We start from the raw sequence: 24,632 nt of genomic DNA on the forward strand, positions 1-24,632 counted from the left end.
TTTCATCTTTATTATCTCTTTCTTTAGATTTTATTATTATTTTTCTTGATTCAGTTTAATCTATGATTTATTTATCATTTAAAACATTTTTTTTGTTTAATAAAAGCAAATAACTTGGATTTTTCCCTACCTGTTCAATATGTCCCTCTTACCTACAAACATTTCCTCTAGGCCTGGAGGTTAATATTCTATTTAGACCACCACCCACTGCATTTTTTACCTTTACAGTGAACTGGCTTGACATCACTTCACCCTCTCTACAGTCTGACTTCCTTTACTACATGTAGGGAGAAGGTGAGTTTGAGGGAGATGGCTGTAGGATTATTATAATCACTTTGAACACATAGAGTGTTGGTCAGAATCTCTCTTTTCTCCAGTTGCTAAATGTCTTTGGCTTTTAAGCATAAGTAGTAAATACCAGAAATAAAGAACCCAGGTTCTGGTACTATGAAGAAGAGCTTATTTCACCACTTTCTATTCCTTTGACTGGACTCTATCCTAGACTGGCTATTCACATTCACAACCACAGCCTTCTTTCTCCCTTTCCAAGAATTAAACCATAAATACAGTTTAATGCTACTAGCTTCTTAAAATATTTTGAATTATCCAGATCTTCAGGGGACAAATGGCAAGTCCTTTTATCCCCTCTCTTATCATATAACATTTTTTTAACCCCTGTAGCTACTATAATCAGCCCTGGCCTGGTGGACTTGGTAAGATGGCCATTCTCAGAAGTCAGTTGTAAGATAAATCTCAAAACAGAAATGTGAATCCAGAGTAATTCATATACTGAACATGAAAGATAGCAGGTATGACTGAGAAGAAAAATAAATAAATAAATAAAGCCCCATCAGCCATGGAGCAGAATATAGAACATTCCAAACAACCTTTAAATTTATTTTATATTTAAATTAAATGTTATATTTATGTTGGGTAATTTTTTTCTCTGCATTAAATGCTGTTTAGTTACTTATGAATGAAAGGGGAAAAGCATGTTAACAAAAGAATTATTGGATTGGAAACTATATCTCATCCTAAATTTATTTTTTCTTCATTTGTTGATGACAAGGTTTATACTGTATTTTATTATTGGAAGGATTAATTTTATAGAAAGACTGAGAAAAAAAGGTTATTCAGGAAAATGGAAGTACTCAGGAAAACTACAAAGGGTGGTAAGAAGAAATAAGAGTTGGCAAAATGAGTGCAGTTTAGGTGAAAAGAGAGTGGGGGAAGAAGCTACATCTTAGTGACTTGTGTCAAAACCTAGGTAACTTTTGACCCTTTTTCAGATCGCAAAGCCCCTGTCTGAGCAGGTGTGGAACCTGCCACACAGGTAAAGTTCTCCTGGACTTAATTTTTTTTCCATCTTATGACAAATTCCTATAGCAGATACCAACTTACACCATAATTTCCACATGATTGTTCAGTTTGGGACCTTGGAAGCTTGAACTTTCTTAGTCTTTGAAATGGTAAGGATTAATGATATCTACCTTAGAGCATTCAGGTGACTATAAACATGGAGGCTTCACCCCTAACTCAAACAGATTTGTAGCTCCTAAAAGTACATTTGATCAGTTCTGAGTCCCTCATAACACCTATCGTGGTCTCTCTTTTATGCCTTATCAAAAATCACCTATTGCCTAGGAGAATAGATATGGAAAAGACCCTCACCCTCATTAAGCTTTCTTATTCATTTCTCTGTTGTCTGTATCTACTCCACTAGAATAATTTTCCTAAGAGAGCCGATTCAGTTTCTCATCCCCAGCTTATCCCCAGTGCCTGAATCAACGTCTGTCAAATAGTAAGGAATCAACAAATATGTGCTGAACAAATAATGAATGGAGTCATGGGCTACAGTACAATATTTTTTGTACAAACAGGCTGATTGCCAGGAAGGCAAAGTGTATTTGTCCTAAATAAAACACCATAGAGTTTTGAAAATGGCATTTCAATTTTTTAGTTACTCTTTAACTGTCCTATTTATTTTCTTTGGTTTTAGTTTAACACAGCCTGTATCTTCAATGATAGGCCTGGTGAGGGCAAGGATATTTGGCTTCTATAATTACTTATTTCTCTTCCCAAGGAGCCCTGGAGTTCTGTCATCTGAACTAGTACACCAACCCACTATAGAGTAGAATGAATTTAGTTGTTTTTTCTACTTGTCATGAAGTAACCCTTCCAAACTACCTTATTGGATTTACATTGAATATGGGCAAAATATTTGATCAAATCAGTTAATTCCTATATGAGTAATTGGGAGCATTTAACCAGAAGAAGAGATGAATACAGAGGAGGCACAAATATCATCTTCAAGTACCTGAAAGTCTGCCTTGTCATTTAGAAGAAAGTGTGGAATGTGGCCTTGTTCAGTGTTGCACATATTTTATTGTCCCTTCCTACGACTCTTCCAGACAAGAAAGGGAGCAGGAATCAGCTCAGTATCATCAGTAACCTGCAATCAGGTGGAACTGCCAAAGCCAACAGTCCTCCAGATATACAAAGTTTTCCAAAAATGGAGCAACACAAGGAGAAGCTAAGTTGCTGTATGAATTTTCATCAATGTAGTAAGAATGACTTCTTCACTATTTGAGAAAAGAAATGACCCAGGTGTTCCTTTATTTGGATTCCAACTCTAAATTCCCAGGAATGTTGACTGAATGAGTACCTAAAATATATTTTTCATTCCCCAAGAGGTTAGATAAGTCTATGAAAAGTGTAAAACTTGCAACATGTCTTAAGGAGGTTGCAATCTGATGGAGGAATCCAGTATTAAGTGTAAGAATGCAATGCAGGAGTTAAACGAAGGGACTTCAGAGCGTAGGGTTGTTTAGTACCATAATTTCCCATAGCAATAAAACTGAGGGCAGGTGAGTGGTTTCTCTGGGCTAGCAGAATGTTCTCTGTTACATTAGTCCATGTATTCCTATTTGAGGGGCTCTGAGATGGGCTTTGAAAAGTCAGGAATGTGGATCCAGGAATGTGAGTTCAACAGTTGGTTGCTGTTGAACCCAGTTTGTGGGCCTGATGCACAATGATGCCAAACAAACTGAAAGGTTGGAGTTTGGAGCGACGAAAGGTTTATTGCAAGGGCCAAGCAGGGAGAATGGGAAGCTTGTGTTCAAAAGGGCCAGACTCCTTTTTCAGGGAAGAGTTTTTAAAGGTAAAATTTGGGATGAGGGCTGCAGCATATGTGACTTTCTTTTGATTGCTTGGTGGTGCAGTAACAGGGTGATGTCTCCAATATCTCAACCTTCTGCTTCCAACCAGTCTGGGGTCTGTGTTCTTTTGGTCAGCATATAGTCACTATCCTCCACCTGGGTGAAGGTCTTAGTTTCCATAGAACAACTCAAAGATATGAATAAGCTTGTTATTTATATTACTTCAGGATGAACTAGGAGGCCTGTGACTCTATTGTCCTACTAATTGCTTGAATCTGCTCTTTGGAACTTGAGGAAGTCCTAGAAGTTTTTTCTACAAATAAGAAACAGGGGACATGGAGGGGCTTTTGTAACTGGGAGGTCCCCTCAGGGTCCTGCTCAGTTTCATGGTCGCCAAAAGACCTTGGTTGCAAAGGGTCTTACAGGGATGGGCCTAAAAATCCTCAGAAAGAAATGGATGGATATTTGAGAACTGGATTAGGCATTCTCAGTTTTGAGTACTTTTAGAGTTTTGTAACTCTGCTCACTCCTGGGCTTAAATGGAGAGAAAGATATGTCACCAAGGTGAGCATTGAAATTTATAAGCAACCTCTTCTCAATTTATAGTTGCTTCCTGTTTAATATATAGTTTATTTCACTCCTAACATCTGCCCTGTGAGGAAGCTATCATTATTTCCATTTTACAGATGAGGGAATTAAATATGAATATTCTTAGGATATAGCTCTTACCCTGATTAAATATCCAACTAAAACAACTGGACTGTGAATGGAGTTTGGTGGTAAAATTTGAGATTGGGAAATTACACCAATATGTTAAGGTGGAGGGGTACACATGTGACTCTTTAGAATTATCTATTCTCTATAGATATATTCTGCTATCTATATATAAATAGATACATTCTACTATCCTCTTGGAGGCAGTTGAGTAAGCCCTGTGGTAGAAATCCTCTAGAATAGCTTCCAATGCCTCTTCTTCATAGTATTCATGCTCTTGTATCATCCTTTCCCTTTAAGTCCTTTAAGTACATTTGAATCTACTAATTCTTTCCTTATGAGTAGAATACAGCGAAAGTGATGGGCTGTCACTTCTAAGTTAGATCACAACAGCACAGTGACTTTTGTGTTGTCCTCGCTGGCTCTTTCTCTCAGAGCCCTTGCTCCAAGAGTCAGTGAAGACTTGAGGTCTGTCAACAGCCATTTGAGTGAGCTTTTAAGCAGATCCTTCTTCATTGAGTCTTGTGATGACTACAGGCCAGACCTACATCTTGATAGCAACCTTGTGAGGGGCCTTGAATCAGAGGTACCCACCCAAGACTGATCCAGACTCCTGACCATGGAATTTATGAGATAATAAATGATGACTGCTTTAAGCTGCTGCATTTTGTCATATTCATTACACAGAAATAAATAATGAATACACCAATCATATTAAAAGTGAGATGTCTTTGGGACCTAGAAAAATTTAGGAAGATTTTGGGAAGAAGAGAGGTAGTTTGAATTCTAAAGACTTGAATAATAGAAAGCCTTGGATTGGTGTAGAAAATGTTGTAAATATACAAAGACACTCAGGCTAATTGACCCTGCTGTAGCTTAGCAGGGTAAGAGATGTTGGGCAACAAACATGGAGTAAAAGTTGATGCACTGGGAAATAATAAAACTTAAAATGGCTACTTGTCTACTTAGGGCAGCTGTTCCTAAATTTGTCAACTACAAGGATGCTTTCTTCTTCTTCACTATAGGAACCATATAAAACCAACCTTGTCACACTCTCACTTAAAACCTTTTAATGATGCCCTATTGCCACGCAAAAATGCCTAATTCTCCTGTGCATCACATTAGTCCCTCCATCACAGAGCCCCCGCCTGCCTCTTCAGATGCATCTCTTACCAACCTCTCCCTCAAACTTCCTGCTCCGAGCTCTCTAAGTGCATCAAAGTCTTTAATATCTCTTGCCTTTGTAGACATGATCTTGCTTTCCTGGAAAGTTCTTTACCACCTTCTTCAAAGGTTAACTACTCATTGCCTTTTACGATTCTGTTGAAGCATCCCACCAGCCAGGAAGTCTTTCCTTTCTGTGTGACCCCTGAGGAACAGTTGTAAATGACAATTGTAGAATATACCATGTTGTAATGACACCATCTTTTCATAGGTCTTTCTTCCAGCCCTTTCTCCCCATAGGCACTGAACTGAATTGCCCCATCATTTGAAATATTTTACCATGAAACATGTTTTTATCATTTTCCTTTTTACTTAACCAGAAGCTTATATAGCTGCCCACTAGAGCTTAAGATCAGGATGAGTTAAGATCACGATACATTAAGATATACTGAATCTGTATCATCCATATCAAAAGCAGATTATTTCAACATTCCTGTAACTTTATAGAAATGAAGGTAGGGTTTCTGTTTGTCTCTTTAAAATATTTCAGTAGCTCAAAGACCCCCCACTGGTGCTCTTGGGACCTATGGGGCTCTTTGCAGGACCCTCTGATTTCTAGTTTTCCTCCCAGAATCTGTTGACCTTCTGTAAATTAGAAAGACAAAATAAAATTTAAAAAACCCATGCATAGGCTTCTTTTATACATGTCTCTTGAGTGAGTTCTCAGAAGTGCTGTAGCAGTGTTTTTCAACATATCAAAGCCTCTGCGGTATGGTTTGTTGTTGTTGGTTTCAATCAAACACAATTCAGGGGCTTCCCTGGTGGCGCAGTGGTTGAGAGTCTGCCTGCCAATGCAGGGGACACGGGTTCGAGCCCTGGTCTGGGAGGATCCCACATGCCGCGGAGTGACTGGGCCCGTGAGCCACGATTACTGAGCCTGCGCGTCTGGAGCCTGTGCTCCGCAACAAGAGAGGCCGCGATAGTGAGAGGCCCGCGCACCGCGATGAAGAATGGCCCCCACTTGCCGCAACCGGAGAAAGCCCTCACATAGAAACGAAGACCCAGCACAGCCATAAATAAATAAAATGAAAAAAAACAAAAAAACAAAAAACACAATTCAAACTACTATATTCATGCACCCCTTACATCTCATGGTTCTTCACATTTTTTATTTAGCAAAAGCTAATATAATATTACAAAAAGAAGACAGTGACCAAAATCTCCCTAAAAGAATGACAGATTTTGAAATCTAAGCAAGAATCAGAGACTGCCTGGTGCAATATCTTAGTTTTTAAAGTGGTTAATAGCAATAATCTCAGTGACCTCATGCTCCAAGCAAGTTCCAGCCCAGGGGGTTTCTCCATTATATCACCAATCCCAAACCCCAACCAACATTTGGTCTACATGAAAAATGGAAATGATGTGGGAACTGAGACAAATCAATGATTTTCTATTTGTTAGGCAAAAGCAAATTGCCTCAATTTTGCTTCAACTTTCTAAATATTTGGGACCAATAATATTTCCACTTTAACAATGCAAATTTTAGCCCTAGGCCTCACTTCCTTTTGTCTGTATGAAGAGCCTACATACCAGATTTGGGGGTCAAGCAATGTGTAGCATTTGTATGGTGGTGTGCTGGCTCACATTTTCTCTGAGATCCTGCCTTCAGTTTTACATATTCCTTTTGTGTGTGAAATCATGGAGCACACCACAGCCTGCAGTTAAGCTGGCTGACAGAACATAAATTGAATCAGTTCCTGAGAGCAAGGATTCAATGCTGGAAACATCCAGCACATTCTGCTAGCAAGCCTTGTGCTATACATGCCTCAAGGGGATTTCCCCAGGATGTTGCTTTATAAGAGAAACATTTATAAAAACTACCCACTGTGCAAATCTGACATCAGTTAGTGGTTTCCATACAACTCGTAGGAGCATTGCACAATTCTGTGAAGAGAAAGCAGTGACGATCCCACAAAGAGACCTCCTGAGGGAAATAGGGGTCTGAGTATTCAGGAGGAAAACCTAAGTCTGTTGGATACAAAGGTACTGGGCTTCTGATTCTTCCTTTGCCTTCTTGCTCTACTTGAAAAAAGTCAGACCATGTGTCAAGATTCTAAGTATCCACGGAATCTTATTTTTCAAGGGTTCAAGAAAAAAACAAACAAACAAAAATATGTTTTTCATTCCCCAAGAGGTTAGGCAAGTCTATGAAAAGTGTAAAACTTGCAACATGTCTTAAGGAGTTTGCAATCTGATGGAGGAATCCAGTATTAAGTGTAAGAATGCAATGCAGGAGTTAAACGAAGGGACTTCAGAGTGTAAGGTTGTTTAGTACCATAATTTCCCATAGCAATAAAATTGAGGGCAGGTGAGTGTTTCTAATCAGTTTGGGCTGCTATAGCAAATTATCATAGATTGGGTGGAATGAAGCACTTATTTCTCATAGTTCCGGAGGCCGGAAGTCTGAGATCAATGTGCTGGTAAATACATTATCTGTTGAGAACCCAGTTATTGGTTTGCAGATGGCCATCTTCTTGCTCTATCTTCAGATGGTGAAGAGCAAGAGAGAAGGCTAGCTCTCTTCCTCTTCTTATAAGGACCCTAATCCCATTGAGACTCCACCCTCTTGACCTAATTTCCTCCTAGATGCTCCACCTCCCAATATCATCGCAGTAGGGCTCTGATTTCAACATATGAATTTTGAGGAAGCACGAACATGCAGCGTCTAACGCGTCCCCTTAGTCACCACAATCTATTCTTCCTTCCACTGTAATTGAGTTGGAGCTAAGCACATAGCAAAACTACATTCCCAGCTACCTTCTCAGCTAGAGAAAGTCAAAATCTAAGTTCTCCCCAGTGGAATGTGAGCACAGGTGATGTGTGTGTGTGTGTCTTCAGATGTAAGCCGTATGACTGAGGGTGTGGCTCCTCCCCATTTTCTTCTCCATCTTCACCTGCTGTAACCCAGACAGGGTAGAACTATGCAGATATTAGGGAGGTCCCCAGACGACCACGTGGAGCAGAACGCCTACCAGCTGAAACGCTCACCTAGGTCTGTCATGAACAAGAGAAATATGTCACTAGATACTATATTTTGTGAAAAATCATAACCACTTTGCCATTTCCTGATGAATGTAGGAGTGAGCTAACATTTATATTGTATACCTATACCAATTAGATGCTTCACTGATTTGACTGAAAACTTCTTATAACAATTCTGCAAGGTGGATGTGATTATTCTTATTTTACAGATAAAGAAAATGAGTCTAAAGAGCAGTTAACCGACTTGACCAAGGTTGCACAGAAGACAGAAAAACATCTTGGTGAGGAGTGGAATCTTGAGTCTCTTGACAAAGCCTGCCTATGTCACTCATTAGAATGTAACCATTAATCGTACAAAGCCTCATTTTCTTCTTCTGTAAAATAAGGATAATGATAGAACCTGTCTCATAGGGTTCTTGGGAGGATTAAATGAGATAATACACCTAAGGTGCCTGGAATATAGTTAGAGCTCCGTAGGTGCTGGTATCTTTTTTCCGGTGCTAGTAAGTGGTTGTGAAAAATTCAAATGCAAATCTCTGAAGCTCCAAAACTCATAATTGTGTCACCCAAAGAGCAAGCTCTGGTATTTAGATCTTGTTCTCCTCTGTGCTGCCTGTTTCATGCCTTTGGAGTATGTCTTCCCTGTCTTTCCACACCTGTGGATGCTCTGATTCTAGCTTTTAAGGCCATGGGCAGATATTATATCTGCCACTGAAACTAACAGCGGTCATAAAGAAAATTCAGTTTCTTGCCATTAGAATGATTTTCCTTCATATCCAGGGAAAATATTTCATTCATTTAATACACAATGCAGTTACATAGGTCTTCCAGTCAAAATACCCCAACATGTATATATTTAAAAAATAGTTAAGATATCATGCTTTCCCTTACAGGACTTTAGAGCTAAATGTGCAGCAGTATTTTGTCTGTTCTTTTTGTGTGTGTGTGTCCTGAGGTTATTTCTCTTTCTTCCTAAGTATTGATGTACTGGCTCTGCCGGCCCCTTTCCTGCAAGCACACAAATGTGGCCATGCAAAGACCTGCATATGAAATAATTCACGTCCCAAAACATAGATGCCCTTGACTGATATCAGTCTCCAGTTTGGTCTGTAGTCCTTTACCTTCCTAACAGAATGTTTATCATCATAAGTAAAAATAAAATTACGAAGCCTTCTCATATTTCTCTAGAAGAGCCCCATGTGACAGAACTTTCTGCAGTGATGGAAATCCTTTATATCTGGACTGACCAATAGGGTAGCCAACAGCCACATATATCTTGGGGCTTGAGCCACATTGAGTACTTGAGGTGTGGCTAGTGGGACTGAGAAATTGAATTTTTAATTACTGCATATTTAATTTTAATTCATTGAAATGTAAATGGAAACATGTAGCTGGCTGCTTCTGTATTCACAACACATTTCTGAAGTCTAGATGAGCAATGTCCAATAGAAATGTAATATAAGTCACATATGTACTTTTAAATTTTCTACTAGCCACATTAAAAAGTTAAAAAAAAGATTCAGGTGAAAGTTATTTTAACAATATATTTTGTTCTTATATCACCATGTAATCTTGTAAAATAAAATAAACAAGTACTCGACATTAAACTTTTGATGATGAAGTACTTAACATTGTTTTTTCATCATGTTGAGTGTATGGAAATATCTTTATATATTTTACACTCTCTGTATATCTCAATTCAAACGAGAGAGATTTCAAGTGCTCACCAGCCACATGTGGCTGGTGGTTACTATATTGGATACAATAGCCTTATCCCATTAAAATGTATACTTTTTCGTGGCAGAAGTGTGCCTTTTTCATCAATAAACCCCTTGCTCACAACACCATGCTGGCCCATAACGTCTTTAGTAAATATGTGTTTACTGACTCGCATCCACAGTGATCAATTCTCACTCTGGATTTACAGGTAAACCAAAGAATGCTTGCAATAATATATTAAGCTCTTCTACTAGCTCTCCTATTTAGAGTTAAATGTTTATTTTTACAACTACCTAATAAGAGCTATGAGTTTCCATGTGTATCATCAAGTGTAATGTTGTAGATCAGGGATCAGCAAACTTTTACTGTAAAGGGCAAAATAGTAAAGATTTAAAATTTTGCAATCCATACAGGTACTGTGGGCAACCACTCACCTCTGCTGCTCTAAGGTAAATGAAGCTATAAATGATATGTAAATGAATGAGTGTGGCTGGGTTCCTATAAAACTTTATTTACAAAATCAAGTAGTGGTCAGGATTTGGCTCTGAGGGCTGTATTTTGCCAATCTCTGCTTCAGAGTAAGGTCTGTATTTTAAATTTATTTTGTTCCTCACACTTCTCCTACAGTACTACATAAACTAGAGGCACTTAATATATAAATGTTTAGTAAATATGAGAAGAAAATACTCTGCTTATGCATAAAACCATTAACTCATATAGTAATTTATTCATTCACGAAACGTGTATTGCCTATTTAAATTGCTGCGTCCTCACTTTTGCAACATGCTAGACATGTAGTGAGTGATTAACAAATGTTTAATAACTAAAAAATAGATTAAATGGTATGCTAAGGGCTGAAAGAAGCCAGGAAAACTTCAAAGAGGTGGTGATATTTATACTGAGTATTAAAAGTGAGTAGAAGTGTAGTGAAGAAAACTGACACGCACTCCTCAGTCAGGTGATCAAGGTCAACATAAATCATAAATCATGTCGATAAATCATGTATCATGTCAATAGTATGTACTTGTGATGAACGTAGTGCTTTTCTTCTGTGTTTTTCCTTTCAATAACTCATAACTGTTTTTTTATCATGTGAAGAACATCAGATAACTTTCAATATAGGGGCATCCTAGAAAATATCTGACCAGTACTCCTCAAAATGTCAAGGTCATCAAAAGTGAGAAAAGTCTGAAAGGCTGTCACCCTTAAGATTTGCCTAAGGAGACATGACAACCTAATGTAATGTGGTGTCATGGGTGGGATCCTGGGACAGAAAAGGAAGATTATGCAAAAACTAAGGAAATAGGAATGAAGTATGAACTTTAGTTAGTAAGAACACACCAATATTGTTTCATTAATTGTGACAAATGTACCATACTAATTAATGTAAGATGTTAATAATAAGGGAAATTGGGTGCAGGATATATGGAAACAGTCTGTACTGTCTGCTTAATTTTTCTGTAAGTATAAAAGTGTTCTGAAAATATAGTCTATTTAAAAATAAATAAATAAAGAGCAGATACAGCCTCCCAGGTAGCAGGACTGGAGTGCTAACTGAAAAATGCCACACACACACACACAAAAAATAGGGTTCACCAGAAAGAAGAAAAGGGCACATCATTGCAGGTAGCATGAACACCATGTACAGAGACATGGTGACTTGGTGTATTCTGTGCCTTGCACTTCTTGTAACAGCCAGGGAGAGGCATGGGAGGTGTTAAGGTGGAGTGGGGTAAACATGACCAAATTTATTTTTTAAAACTGAAGGGTAGTGGTCAGATTAGGACCAGAGGTAATTTTCAGGGGACAATGAAATGGTAGTAGGGGTTGAGTATATTTCTTTTTGCAGTAAGGTAACATTTGTAGCATTAATCTCTTTTTCACTATTTAAAACTAATAAAAGCTATTTATTAGGTATTGAAACAAGTGTATTAGTATCCTGTGGCTTTTGTAACAAATTACCACAAAAAAATGTTGGCTTATAAACAACAGGAATTTATCTCTTTCTTTTCACTATTTAAAACTACCTTCTAGGCTGAGTCATTTTCTACCAGCAGTGAGAGTCCCAGAAGAACTAAGATCGATTCATTCTAATGTTTTTTTCTTTTCTTCTGTTATTCAATTCCTGTTGTGATAATGGTATTGAGGAGTGAAGGCTTTGAGTGTCTAGAACTACGCAAAGGAACTCGGTATGAAGTTTACACAGTAAACTCTAATATTCTCTGTTAATATCGTCATTGTATAGATGAATAAACCGAGGCACAAGAGAGATTGAGTTACTAGTCCTAGGCCTAACAGGAAGAATCCAAATCTTTACACAACATGGTACAATTGTTGCCCTAACAAGTATTATTGTGATTAAAAGTGATACTCTTTTGTTTAAGTGAAAGATGATTATGGTTATTACTTTTGCTTTAAAGATTCTCATTACTGGATAAGTGAACCCACACAGACTTGTGAAAAGGAAACATGTCTAAACCAGGATACAGACCTGATACCCTAGCAGAAGATTTTGAAAATATGTCACCCTAGGTCACCAGATGGTGCAATGTTCATCTCAATATTGATGACACTACTACAGAATTGGAAAAAAATCTATGTGTAAAAAGCTATTTATTAGGTGTCGAAGCAAGTGTATTAGTATCCTGTGGCTTTTGTAACAAATTACCACACACAAAAAAAAATGTTGGCTTAAAAACAACAGAAATTTATCTCTCAAAATTTTGGAGGCCAGAAGTCTAAAATCAAGGCATTGGCTGGACCACATTTCTACTGAAAGTTCTAGAGGAGATTCATTCCTTGTCTCTTCTAACTTCAGATGGTACCAGATATTCCTTGGTTTGGGGCTGCAAAGATCTAATCTTTGCTTCCATCTTCATATGGTCCTTTTCTCTCTGTATCTGTTTCTGGTGTGTCTCTTTTAAGGAATCTTGTCATTGGATGTAGGTCTCATCCATATAATCCAGGATGAGCTCATCTCCAGGATCTTTAACTTAATTACATCTGCAGAGATTATTTTTCCAAAAAAGGTCACATTCACAGGTTCCAGGAATTTAAATGTACCTTTCTGGGGCCATTATTTAAACTAATTCATCTAAAAAAATCATCCAAGATTCTATGATTCTATGAATTCCATTTTTAAAAAAACAATCTGTGGGGAAAGCATCTACCCTCTTTACACCATGTGGCAATAGACACCACCATTCATGCTGTAGTCCCTGCTTGACTCATGATTGTATTGTGCACAAGGATATTGGTCGCAACTTTAGGATGACTTTCCCATGCTTTATGCTATTATCAGGCTAGAAAGTAAGCTAGTGATTGGAATCAGAATGCAGGGCTTTTGAGTTTTTCCACCTCACCGGTAATTCTGACCTGAAATGTTCAGATCCCTAGAGGTCTGGGAAAGCAATAGTAAGAGACCATGGGCTATTTCCTGTATTTTGAAGAGCCTAATTAAAATTGTTCATTTGCTTATAGGCAAGATGTGCAGGATAACCAAAATGTCAATCTCTTCTGTTTTGGACTGGAATAGAATCAACTCAATGTAGTAACACTGACTGAACCCCTAGGATTTTAAGTGATGACTAGCAGTCATATAGATGTTGTCTTTGTTCATTTCAAAAACAGAAAAGTCTTGCAGCCACTATGGAAAACAATATGGCTGTTTCTCAAATAAACTAAAATATAACTATTGTATGACCCAGGAATTCCACTCCAGGGTATATATCTGAAAAAAAAAAAAAAAAATGAAAACACTAATTTGGAAAGATACATGCACCACAATGTTCATAACAGCATTATTTACAATTGCCAAGTTATGGAAGCAACCTAAGTGTTCATCAACAGATGAGTGGCTAGAGAAGATGCAGTATATATATACAATGGAATACTACTCAGCCATAAAAAAGAATGAAATTTTGCCATTTGCAGCAACATGGATGGACTTGAAGGGTATTATACTAAGTGAAATAAGTCAGAATAAGAAAGGAAAATGCTGTATGTTATCACTAACATGTATAATCTAAAAAATACAACAAACTAGTGAATATAACAAAAAGGAAGCATTCTCACAGACATAGAGAATAAACTAGTGGTTACTAGTGGGGAGAGGGGAGTGGGGAGGGGCACAAAACAGAAGTAGGGGTTTAAGAAGTACAAAGTACTATGTATAAATAAATAAGCTGCAAGAATATATTATATACCACAGGGGATATAGCCAATATTTTATAATAACTATAGATGAAGTATAACCTTTAAAAATTGTGAATCACTCTGTTGTACACCTGTAACTTATGTAATATTGTACATCAACTATATATCAATTTTTTTAAAGTTAGAAAAAACAAACAGAAAAGTCTGGTCAGAGTTGTTCAAGATACTCTGCTTACATGTACTCTGTTATGTGCTTTAGCAAAAACTACTGGGTGTTGGGAATGAAAAGTGAAGGAGAGGTCATAATGATTACTACAATGTTTATTCCTTACTTGTACATCATATTAAAGCAGAGTTTCATGAGCTATCTGAATCAGTGATGCACTTTCACCACCTGCACCTTGTAATTTCAGTAACTGAAGATACCAATATACCCATACCCTAAAGATTGAAGACTTCTACAGCAAGGACATTTTTTAGTTAGCCTGACTGCCAATTACTTTGATAAAGATACACTTATTTTATCTTGTAAGCCATTCAGGATAGAGAATTAATACCGGGATCTAGTTTGAACATGAAAAAGACAAACTTTGGAGACAGGAGTCCGTATATCTGTCTGTTCTACTGGCTATGGAGACAGCAATTCTAAGATCAAAAGCAATGGACTGAGCTGGTAATCAGGCTGGTGAGAATAAAAGTTTGGTCGGGACCGCTTTTGTGAGTAATCTCAGCAGCTTTCTGTTGATGCACAGCCCATGATTCAGACCTCATAGCGTGTGAGAGCAGAGACCTTGAATCTCTGACTGTCTCCCTACTCTGACAACAGGGATTTTATCAGAGGTCTGTGTAAGCCTGGGACTTTGGACATGTATCATATCCATTCCATCTGAACAGTTACTATAATCTTCTATCCCTGAGCTCATAATGGTTATGCAATTTCCCCAGAATGTTGGATACTTTACCTTCAACTCTGGTGTGGAAGTTTTCCATACTGAGGCGATAAGAACAGTATGGCTCTTTATGACATCTCTCTCATCAATATGCATTTGAAAGCATGCAAGGTAACATGGGTCTATGGTTAAAAATGAGGTGTCTGGTCGCAGTTGTGACTTCATGGCCTGAAGTTGCTGAAAGATTTGGTGATTGTCCAGTTAATTTGATCAATGCTGACAGCATCGTCATCCCACTCCAATACAAAACGTGTCTGCTTCACTTCACATTTTTTAATAACGTTATTAAGATATACTTCCGTACTGTACAGTTTACTAATTTAATATATACTCTCCAGCATATTTTAAAGATTTTTTTTTTTGATGTGGACCATTTTTAAAGTCTTTATTGAATTTGTTACAATATTGCTTCTGTTTTATGTTTTGGTATTTTGGCCGTGAGGCATGCGGGATCTTAGCTCCCCAACCCGGGATTGAACCTGCACTCCTTTCATTGGAAGGCGGATTCTTATCCAGGGAAGTCCCTCTCCAGTGTTTTTTAGAATATTCAAAAAGTTGCATATAGATCAGCCCTATCTAACTTCAGAACATTTTCATCACTCCAAAAAGAAACTCCGTAAACATTAACAATCATTCCTCATTGCCCCCCACCCCCGTCCCCAGCCCCTGGCAACCACTGATATAATAATTTCTGTCCCTATGGGTTTGCCGCATTGAATGTATGTGGAATCACATAATATGTGATCTTTTGTGTCTGGCTTCTTTCACATAACATGATATTTTCAAGGTTCATCTATGTTGTAGCACATAAACAGAGCTTCATTCCTTTTTATGACTAACATTCCATCATCTGTATGTACTGCATTTTGTTTATCCTTTCATCAGTTGATACACATGGGGGTTATTTCCACTTTGGGGCTATTATTAATAATGTTTTAAATTTTATCATTATTATTAATAGCAGTTATTATTTATTATTAATATGCTTTTGTATAATTTGTTATGTGAACATATGTTTTCATATCTCTTGGGAGTACACCTAGGTGTGGAATTTCAGGGTTATATGGTAACTAAGTTTAATATTTTGAGGAACTGGCAAACTTATTTCCAACATAGTTTCATAATTTTGCCTTCCCACCAACAATGGATGATATTTCAGTTTCTTCATATCCTTGCCAAAACTTGTTATTGCCCGTCGTTTCTATTATGGTCATAATAGTGTGTGTGAAATGGTATTTTATTGTGGTTTTGATTTACATTTCCTTAATGACTAATGACATTGAGCATTTTCATTACTTACTAGCCATTTTTATATCTTCTTTTGGGAAATGTCATTTTAGAACCTTTGCACATGTTTTCATTGGGTTTTTAAAAAACCTTTTCATTGTTGAGTTGTAATAGTTTTTTTAAATATTCAGCAAATAGTTTTTTATCAGATACATGGTTTGCTAACACCATGATTTTCTAACATCAATGAATTCTCTTTTCACTTATTTGATGGTGCTCTTTGAAGCACATTTTTAATTTTGATAAAGTTCAATTTATTTTTTCTTGTAATTTTACTGTCATATCTAAGAAACTGTTGTCTAATTCAATGTCATGAAGAACTCTGCCTATGTTTTCTTCTCAGAGTTTTATAGTTTTATCATATACATTTAGGCTTCTCTTTCATTTAGAGTACACTTTTGTATATGGTAGGTGGTAAGGGCCAACTTCATTCTTTTGCATGGAGATATCCACTTGTCACAGCATCATTTGTTGAGAAGATTGTCTTTTCCCCATTCAGTTTTCTTGGAAACCTTGTCAAGAAGTCAATCCCCCATAAGTGTAAAGACTTATTTCTGAACTCAATTCTATTTCATTCATCTACATGTCTATTCTATGCCTGCACCACATTATTTGAATTACTGTAGTTTTGTAGCAAGTTTTGAAATCAGGAAGTGTGAACCCTCCAACTTTGTTATTTTTCAAGATGGTTTTGGTTATTCTCAGTCTCTTGAGTTTCCAAGTGAATTTTGGAATTTTTCAGTTTCTGCAAAGAGGTCAAAGGGTATGCTGATAGGGAACGCATTGATTTTTCAGAACAATTTGAAGAGTAATGACATTTTAACACTATTAAGTGAACATGGGATGTCTTTCCATTTATTTAGATCATCTTCAATTTATTTCAATGATATTTTTCAGTTTTCAGTGTATTAGTGATGCACTTCTTTTTTAAAACTTATTTCTATGTATTTTATTATTTGATGGTCTTGTGGATGGAATTATTTCTTAAATTTATCTTTGAAATTGAATTTTTTATATTGTTCATATCCTGCAATCGTGTTTAACTCATTTATCAACTGCAATAGTTTTGTGGTGAGTTTGGTAGGATTTTATATACAAGATCATATCATCTGCAAATAGTGGTAGTTTTATATCTTCCTTTCCAATCTGGATGTTCTATTTCACTTTCTTGTCTAATTTTGCTATCTAGAATCTCCAGTACAGTGTTGAATAGAAGATATGAGAGTGAAATTCGTATCTTGTTTTGATCTTAAGGGAATGCATGCAGTCTTTTACCATTAAATATGAAGTTAATTGTGGATTTTCCATTGCTGCTCTTTATAAGGTTAAGCAAGTTCCATTCTACTCCTAGGTTCGTTATGTGTTTTACCATGAAAATGTGTTGAATATTATAAATTTTTTTCTGCATCTTTTGAGCTAATTATGTGAATTTTGTCCTTTATTCTATAATATGGAATGTATTAATTGACTTTAGTATGTTGAACCAGCCTTGAATTTCTGTAGCATATTCCATTTTGTTATGGTGTTTAAATCTTTATATATGCTGTGGGTAACAGTGGCCTTATAGAATGAGTTGGGAATTGTTTCCTCATCTGTATTTTCTTTGGAAAGGTTTGTGAATGATTGTTGTTAATTCTTTTTTAAAATATTTGGTAGAATTCACTATTTGGTAGAATCTATGTGGGTGGGCTTTTCTTAGTGGAAAGAATTTTTGTTACTAATTCACTGTCTTTACTTGTTATAGGTTTATTTATATCTTCTATTTCTTCTTAAAGCAGCTTTAGTAGTTTGTATCTTTCTAGGAATTTGTTCATTTCTTCTAGATTTTGAGTTTGATGGCATATAGTAGTTCATAATATTCCCTTATGTTTTACTTTCTATATATGTCTTAGGTGATGTCCTTTTATTCCTTTTTGGAATTTTCTTTCTTTCTTAGTTAGGCTAGGTAATGGTTTGTCAATTCTGTTGATCTTTTCAAGAACCAACTTTTTATTTTGTGGATTTTCCTTATTGTTTTTCTTCTTTATTTTTCATTAATTTCTGCACTAATCTGTATTATTTCCTTCCTTCTGCTTGCTTTAGGTTTAATATTCTTTCCTTTTACTATTTTTTTTTCCCTAGTGGAAGGTTAAGTTATTAATCTAAGTTCTTTTTTAATATAAGTGTTTATAGCTGTACATTTTCTTCTAATGACTGCTTTAGCTATGTCTCATAAGTTTTGTGTTACCATTTTAATTCACTTCAAAGTAGTTTGTAATTTCCCCTTGAATTATAGGGGAAATTATAAAGAAGAATCCCACTGATTCTTCTTTGCCCATTCGTTACTTAGGAGCATGTTTAATTTCCACATATTTCTAAATTACAAAGTGATTGCTCCAATGAGCTCCATTCCTACTCCCCTCATCTCCACTGTATGGACATACAAATTACAAATGTATACACTATAAACATATCAACACAGTTTTATAAGGATTGCTTTATGCAGTTTTTAAAAATCAGAGAGGATTAGAAAAGTGTTACAAATGAAAATACACTGATACTGTGTTTTATATTTACCTATGTATTTACCTCAACCAGTGTTCTTTATTTCTTCATGTGGATTTAAGTTACTGTTTAATATCCTTTTATTTCAGCTTGAAGTTAAACGTTTTATTATTTCTTGTGGAGCAGACATGCTATCCATGAATTCTCTGATTTTATTTACTTGAGAATGTCTTAATTTCTCCCTCATTTTTCAAGGTTAATTTTGCCAGATGTAGAATTCTTAGTTGACAATCTTCTATTTCAGCACTTTAAACATGCCATCCCACTGCCTTCTGACCTTCCTGATCCCTAATGAAAAGTCAGATGTTATCTTACTAAAGATAGCTTGAAGATGATAAGTTGCTTTTCTCTTGTAACTTCCGCCTTCTTTCATTATCTTGGTTTTCAGCAGTTTGAGTAAGATGTCTCTAAACATGGATCTCCTTGTGTTGATTCTACATAGAATTTATTGAGCTATTTAGATTACAGTATAATACTTTTTGGTCAAATTTGGGAAGTTTGGGACCATTCCATCTTCAGATAGTCTTTCTACACCTTTCTCTCTCTCCAGTCCTTCTGGGGTCTACATTAGCCATATGTTGGTATGCTTGATGGTGTCCCATAAGAACCAGAAGGCCCTGTTGTTTTTATTTATCCCTTTTTCATTTTCTTTCTCATACTGGATAATCTCAATTGACCTTTATTCATGATAACTGATTCTTCCTTCTGTCAGTGTAATCCCTTGTTGAGCCCCTCTAGTGAATGTTTTATATTAGTCGTTTTACTTTCTAACTGTAGAATTTCTACTTGGTTCGTTTTTTGTTTTGTTTTAATAAAGTTAAACAGTAAAACAAAAATTCACAAGCTGCCCTGTCCACCCCCCACCTCCCTCCCCTACCCTCAGTCTTTGGCGCTGGCTCCCTTTCCTTCACCCCACTCACACAGACACTGGGTATCCAACTGAACGAACAAAACTGCTCTAAGTACATGGATCATGATGAAGGTAGGAGGTGAACTGTGTCCACACTGGAGGTTAAACTGAGCAAGTCTGCATTTTCTGCGTTCTAGATGGTTTCCTTTCATTAGCCAAATTGAAAAAAGAAATTCCCTGGACCAGATGCTTCAAAGCTAAAGCCCCCAGGACCGCCAAAGAATGCCTTGAAGACATTGTTTGCATCAAAATCACCCATATTCATGCCCTCTTCATCCAGGTCTTGTTCACTGTCATAGTGAGTCTTTTTCTTGGGATCAGAGAGAATGGTAAAAGCTTCTCTGACTTCCTTGAACTTTTTCTCCTCCTCCTTCTGAACTTCAGCAATGGCTCCACTGTGCCGATCTGGATGGTGCATCAAGGCCCATTTCCGATAAGCTTTCTTGATCTCGTCCTCAGAGGCATTCTTGTCTACTCCAAGAATCTTGTAGTAATCTTTCCTCTTACTCTTCTTCAGTTCCAGCTGTGCATTTTTTAGGAGCTGTTTGTGTTCTTTTGTTTTCTCCGTCTGATATACTTTTTCATAGTCCCGTACTACTTCTTCATAGTGTTCTGTGTCCATGTAACACTGACCTCTTCTCAAGTAGGATTTTATATAAGTGTCATCAAGCTTCACTGCATTTGTGCAGTCTTCTATTGCAACATCTAGTTTCCTAAGCTTGGAATTAACCATACCCTGATGACAGTAGAGTTTAGCATTTGTTTTTGTATTATTGGGGTCTATCCCCAGGGCTTCTGTGTACAGTTCACATGCTAGCTTGTAAATTCCTTCTTTAAATGCTTTATTCCCATCTTCTTTCTTTGCTTTAAGTGCTTTGGCATTTCTGCAAGTGACGCAGGCCTTCTCATGGTCAGGAGCCATCCTCAGAGCTTGGACAAAAAACTGAACCGCCTTCTCAATACAATCTTCATAATCAAGGCAAAGACCTCGTACATACAGAGCATGTGCATTGGTGGAATCCATTCGTAAAATGTCACTGGCCACACACTGTGCTTCTGGATAATGACCCAGCATTGCTAAACATTCTGCTTTGAGGATTTTGAAGCGATGGCAGGCAGGGGCGTATTCTAGGGCACGGTCCATGCAAAAAACAACCTTCCAAAAATCCCGCTTCTCAAAATCTGTTTCTGCTATTTTCTCATATTCTATGACTGCATTGTCATTCTTGAACTCCTGTTGTGCCTGAGCATTTTTGTGACCCAGTTCTAGGGCTCTCTGGAAACTACGACATGCCGCCATGGCATTCCCTAGAGATAGGTGGCATTTGTCCTCTCGTAGATGTCCCTCACTGACTGCTGTGCATCTCCAAGAGCTTCCCGGAACTTTCCGAGCATCATCAAGGTGGCTGCTCGCTAGCATTTTTAGGACACATATCTCTTCGCTTCCTCGTCATCTAGCAGCTCTGGTTCGGTCGCCGCCATTACCACATTGCACTCCGGGGCAGCCGCCATCTTACCTCTGGGACCCTCTACTTGGTTCTTTTTTAAACTTCCTGTCTCTTTACTGATATTCTTTATTTGGTGACACATATTTCTCATTTTTATATAAGTTTTCCTTTAGTTCTTTGCACGTATTTATGATAGCTGATTTAAATTCCAGTAAGTTTAACATGTTACTAGAAATCTCAGGGTCAGTTCCTATTGACTGCTTGTTTTTCCCATTGCCTGTGTATAGGTTATACTTTCCTGTTTCTTTGGGTATCTTGTAAGTTTTTATCGATTATCTAGACATTTAGAATAATGTGCTGTGGCACCTTTAGAAATCCAATTCTCTCTCCCACTAGGGTTTGTTGTCATTGTTATTTGTTTTATTGTTATTGTTATTTAGTATTTTTTTTGACTATTTCTTTAAAGTGTGTATTATTTGTTATGTGTGGCAATTGATGTGTGCTCAGTTACCCTAGTTGTAAGCTAACAAATAGAGATTTTTCTTAAATGTCACGAACCAGTGAGTCTACCAACCTTTGCTGAGAGGCTCTGTTAAGCATGTCTTTAATGTTTTGACAAGCAGTCTACCTCTCTGTCTTAGCCTTCACTTCCTGATTGTGCGGAGCCTGACAAAGCCTTAAGTTTTACCTCTGACTTGTGTGACTACCTCAGGCAACTGTTATGTTAAACAATTGCTGCTGATTCTTTTCAGCAAATACCATACAGGTTAGGGCTGTTGACAGAGAGTGAGTTCTGAGTTGGGTCAAGTAAAAACAAGCACTGAAACTGGACTTTTCATCATGCTGCAAGCAAGTCAAAGGGTGACAGTTCTCTGGGGCTTTTCAGGAAGGTCCAAACTATTCTGGCTCCTCCAGTGGCTGCAAGACTACTTGATTTCACAGTTATTATAGTTGTGAGACTATTGCTTTTCAAGGCTCCCATGGAGCTGGGGAGAGAGTGATCGGATTATGGCAAGCTAAAAGACTGCAGGGCTCACTGTTTTTATTAAAATTTAGTTGTTTTTTTCTTGAATAAACATTTCATGGATTTTGCAAACCTTTAATTCATTTGCAGAGTTTATATAGCTTTTATAGGGGAGAGGATTTTCAGAAGTCTTTACTCAGACATTTGGAAATCAAACCCCTCTGCTTCACTTTTGATGATCAAAACAAATAGTTCACATTTGTATAGTATGCTAGTTTTTACAAAGGACCCTCACGTATTACCACTTTTTCTTCTTAAATTTTGATTTGTGAAATATTTTAAACATAAAAAGTAGGGAAAACAATTTATAGAGTATTCTTGTACTCACTATCCAGATTTAACAGATGAAATATTTTGCCATATTTGCTTCATTTTTCTCTTTTTATTTTGAAAGAAAGAAATATGTTGATTATTTTTCCTTCTTACCCTCTAAAGAGGTTACTTCTTTTTTGAGGTTCACATTTGTTAATGCTAACCATATTTGCAAACTTTTGTACATGAATGCATAAAAATACATGTGTATTTATCTATATATGTATACTGTTTTGTGTGTTTTTAAAATGATATCTTACTTTTATACATTTCTTTTTGAAACCAGCTTTTCTTTATCATTTTGACATTTATCCATGCTGATGCATATAAATCTATAGTTTAACAGAATAGTACTTCATTAAATTATCAAATATACTCTATTTATTCAGTCCATACTGATGACAGTTCAGGACAGTTGTTGTGAGTGGTGTGAGCTCTGAAGCCAGAAATCCTGGGCTCTAATCCCTTTTGGGTTACTTTTATTTGTAATTTGGGGGAAATTATTTACCTGCAGTGCCTTGATTTACTCATATGGGTATAACAATAGTACCTACCACATAATTTTTAGGATTAAATTACATAGTACAAATGAAACTCTTAAAAGAGTTCTTGGGAAACAGTAAGGCCTTGGCAAGAATTAGTTCCTATTATAAACAATGCTGCAGGAAACACCCTCATACATATCTCATGAAATTTCTGGATAATAAAATATGCAATGTCCAGCTCAAAAGAATGATACCAAGGTGCATTTCCACTAGCTTTTCCCACATTCTAATCATATATTGGTGGAATCAGACAACCAGCCTGGGTCAAGGTATTTAACATGCATATATTCAACAAAAAAATCAGTGTCCAGAGTGCACGTTTACTGAAACCTTCTGTAAGTTTATAAGAAAAAATATTCCCATTAAAAAATGGGAAAATAAGTGTGAATAGAAAATTCACTGAAAAAGAAACTCCCATGACCAATAGAGTCAGAGAGGCTAATTGGCTAACTGGTAGTTAGAAACCTTGTAAGTAAGTGATCCAAAGTAGCTTTAATGCACATTTCCCAAGTCCACACCCAGACTTTCTCCACTACTCCACTTTTCTTCCAATTAATCCTCCAATTACTGAATCTCTGCTTCTCTAAGCGATGTGTAACAGCAGTGTATTCCTCCTGCTTTTGGAGTGTCCTTTTATTTAAACAAAAACATTTTTTTCTAGGAAGATTTCTCTAGGCTGAAATTAGCTAGAGCAACTTGTAACACATGGTGTGTTATCTACGGATGTGTGCATGCTTTTAAAAAATCTGTGTAGTTGTTTCTACAAATGTATGAATGTAACAGGTGTCCAGGCACACATGTGTTTTTCATAGCTACCGCTTGCAAAAGAGTTGATGGAAGCGATCTCCTTTCAGAATAGCAACAAGGCTAACACAGCTATTCACTACAATTCACATTTACCGAAATGAAACAGGAATTTGGCAACTTGAAGTGGAGTTAGCAGAGGTTGGTATGCTCATGGGCTTCTAAAATATATGAGGGAAAAACATTTCCTATCCAATCTTTGACACTCTATGTTCCAAAAGATTTTTATTTTAACCCCAGTCTTAATTGCCCTTCAGTATCAAAATTAATTGTGTTTTCCGCTAAAAGGCCAGTGCAACTTAAGGTTGCCCTGGGGTCTCGGCAGCCAATGCATCTTCTGTAAGTGGCTTGATTGCCGTCTGTGGAGAGGAGTGCTGGGAAAGATGTGCTTGACCGAGGCTATACATTACAGTCCAATTAATGTGAAGATCACTACATGAGTCTTTATCTAGTAACTGTCGTAATCTCTAATGGAGACCACAGAGAGAGCAGAGGGACATTTAGAATCCACTCTCTCTACCAGGCAAGAAGGGAAATGGCTTTGGTTGTATACCATTGTATATACCAGGGCAACTTCTCTTAATTTTTCTGTCCCCCAAATACCTCTCTTACTCCTACCTTCTCAATTAAGAATTAAAAACAAAATCCAGAACCTTCAAGGTACATGTGAATATGGGCATTACCAAGTATAGCAGTGGTTCCTAGCAAGGGCTCTGGAGTCAGGGACCTTGGTGAGAATTTCAGGCTATTTGAGTTGGGTTATTAAAACCCTGTAAGTCTCAGATTCATCAGTCAATAACGGGAATGAGAGTTGCATCCCTTTCATAAAATTATTAGAATTATTAAATAACCTCTG

The 24,632-nt window shown here is 36.9% G+C and overlaps 1 pseudogene; it reads right to left on the reverse strand.

Moving 5' to 3' along the window:
* Positions 1 to 19,788: 19,788 nt before the first annotated feature.
* Positions 19,789 to 21,155, reverse strand: LOC137760505 (dnaJ homolog subfamily C member 7 pseudogene; annotated as a pseudogene).
* Positions 21,156 to 24,632: the final 3,477 nt, after the last annotated feature.

This window comes from Eschrichtius robustus, chromosome 1, assembly GCF_028021215.1.
Source record: "Eschrichtius robustus isolate mEscRob2 chromosome 1, mEscRob2.pri, whole genome shotgun sequence".
Classification (NCBI taxonomy): domain Eukaryota; kingdom Metazoa; phylum Chordata; class Mammalia; order Artiodactyla; family Eschrichtiidae; genus Eschrichtius; species Eschrichtius robustus.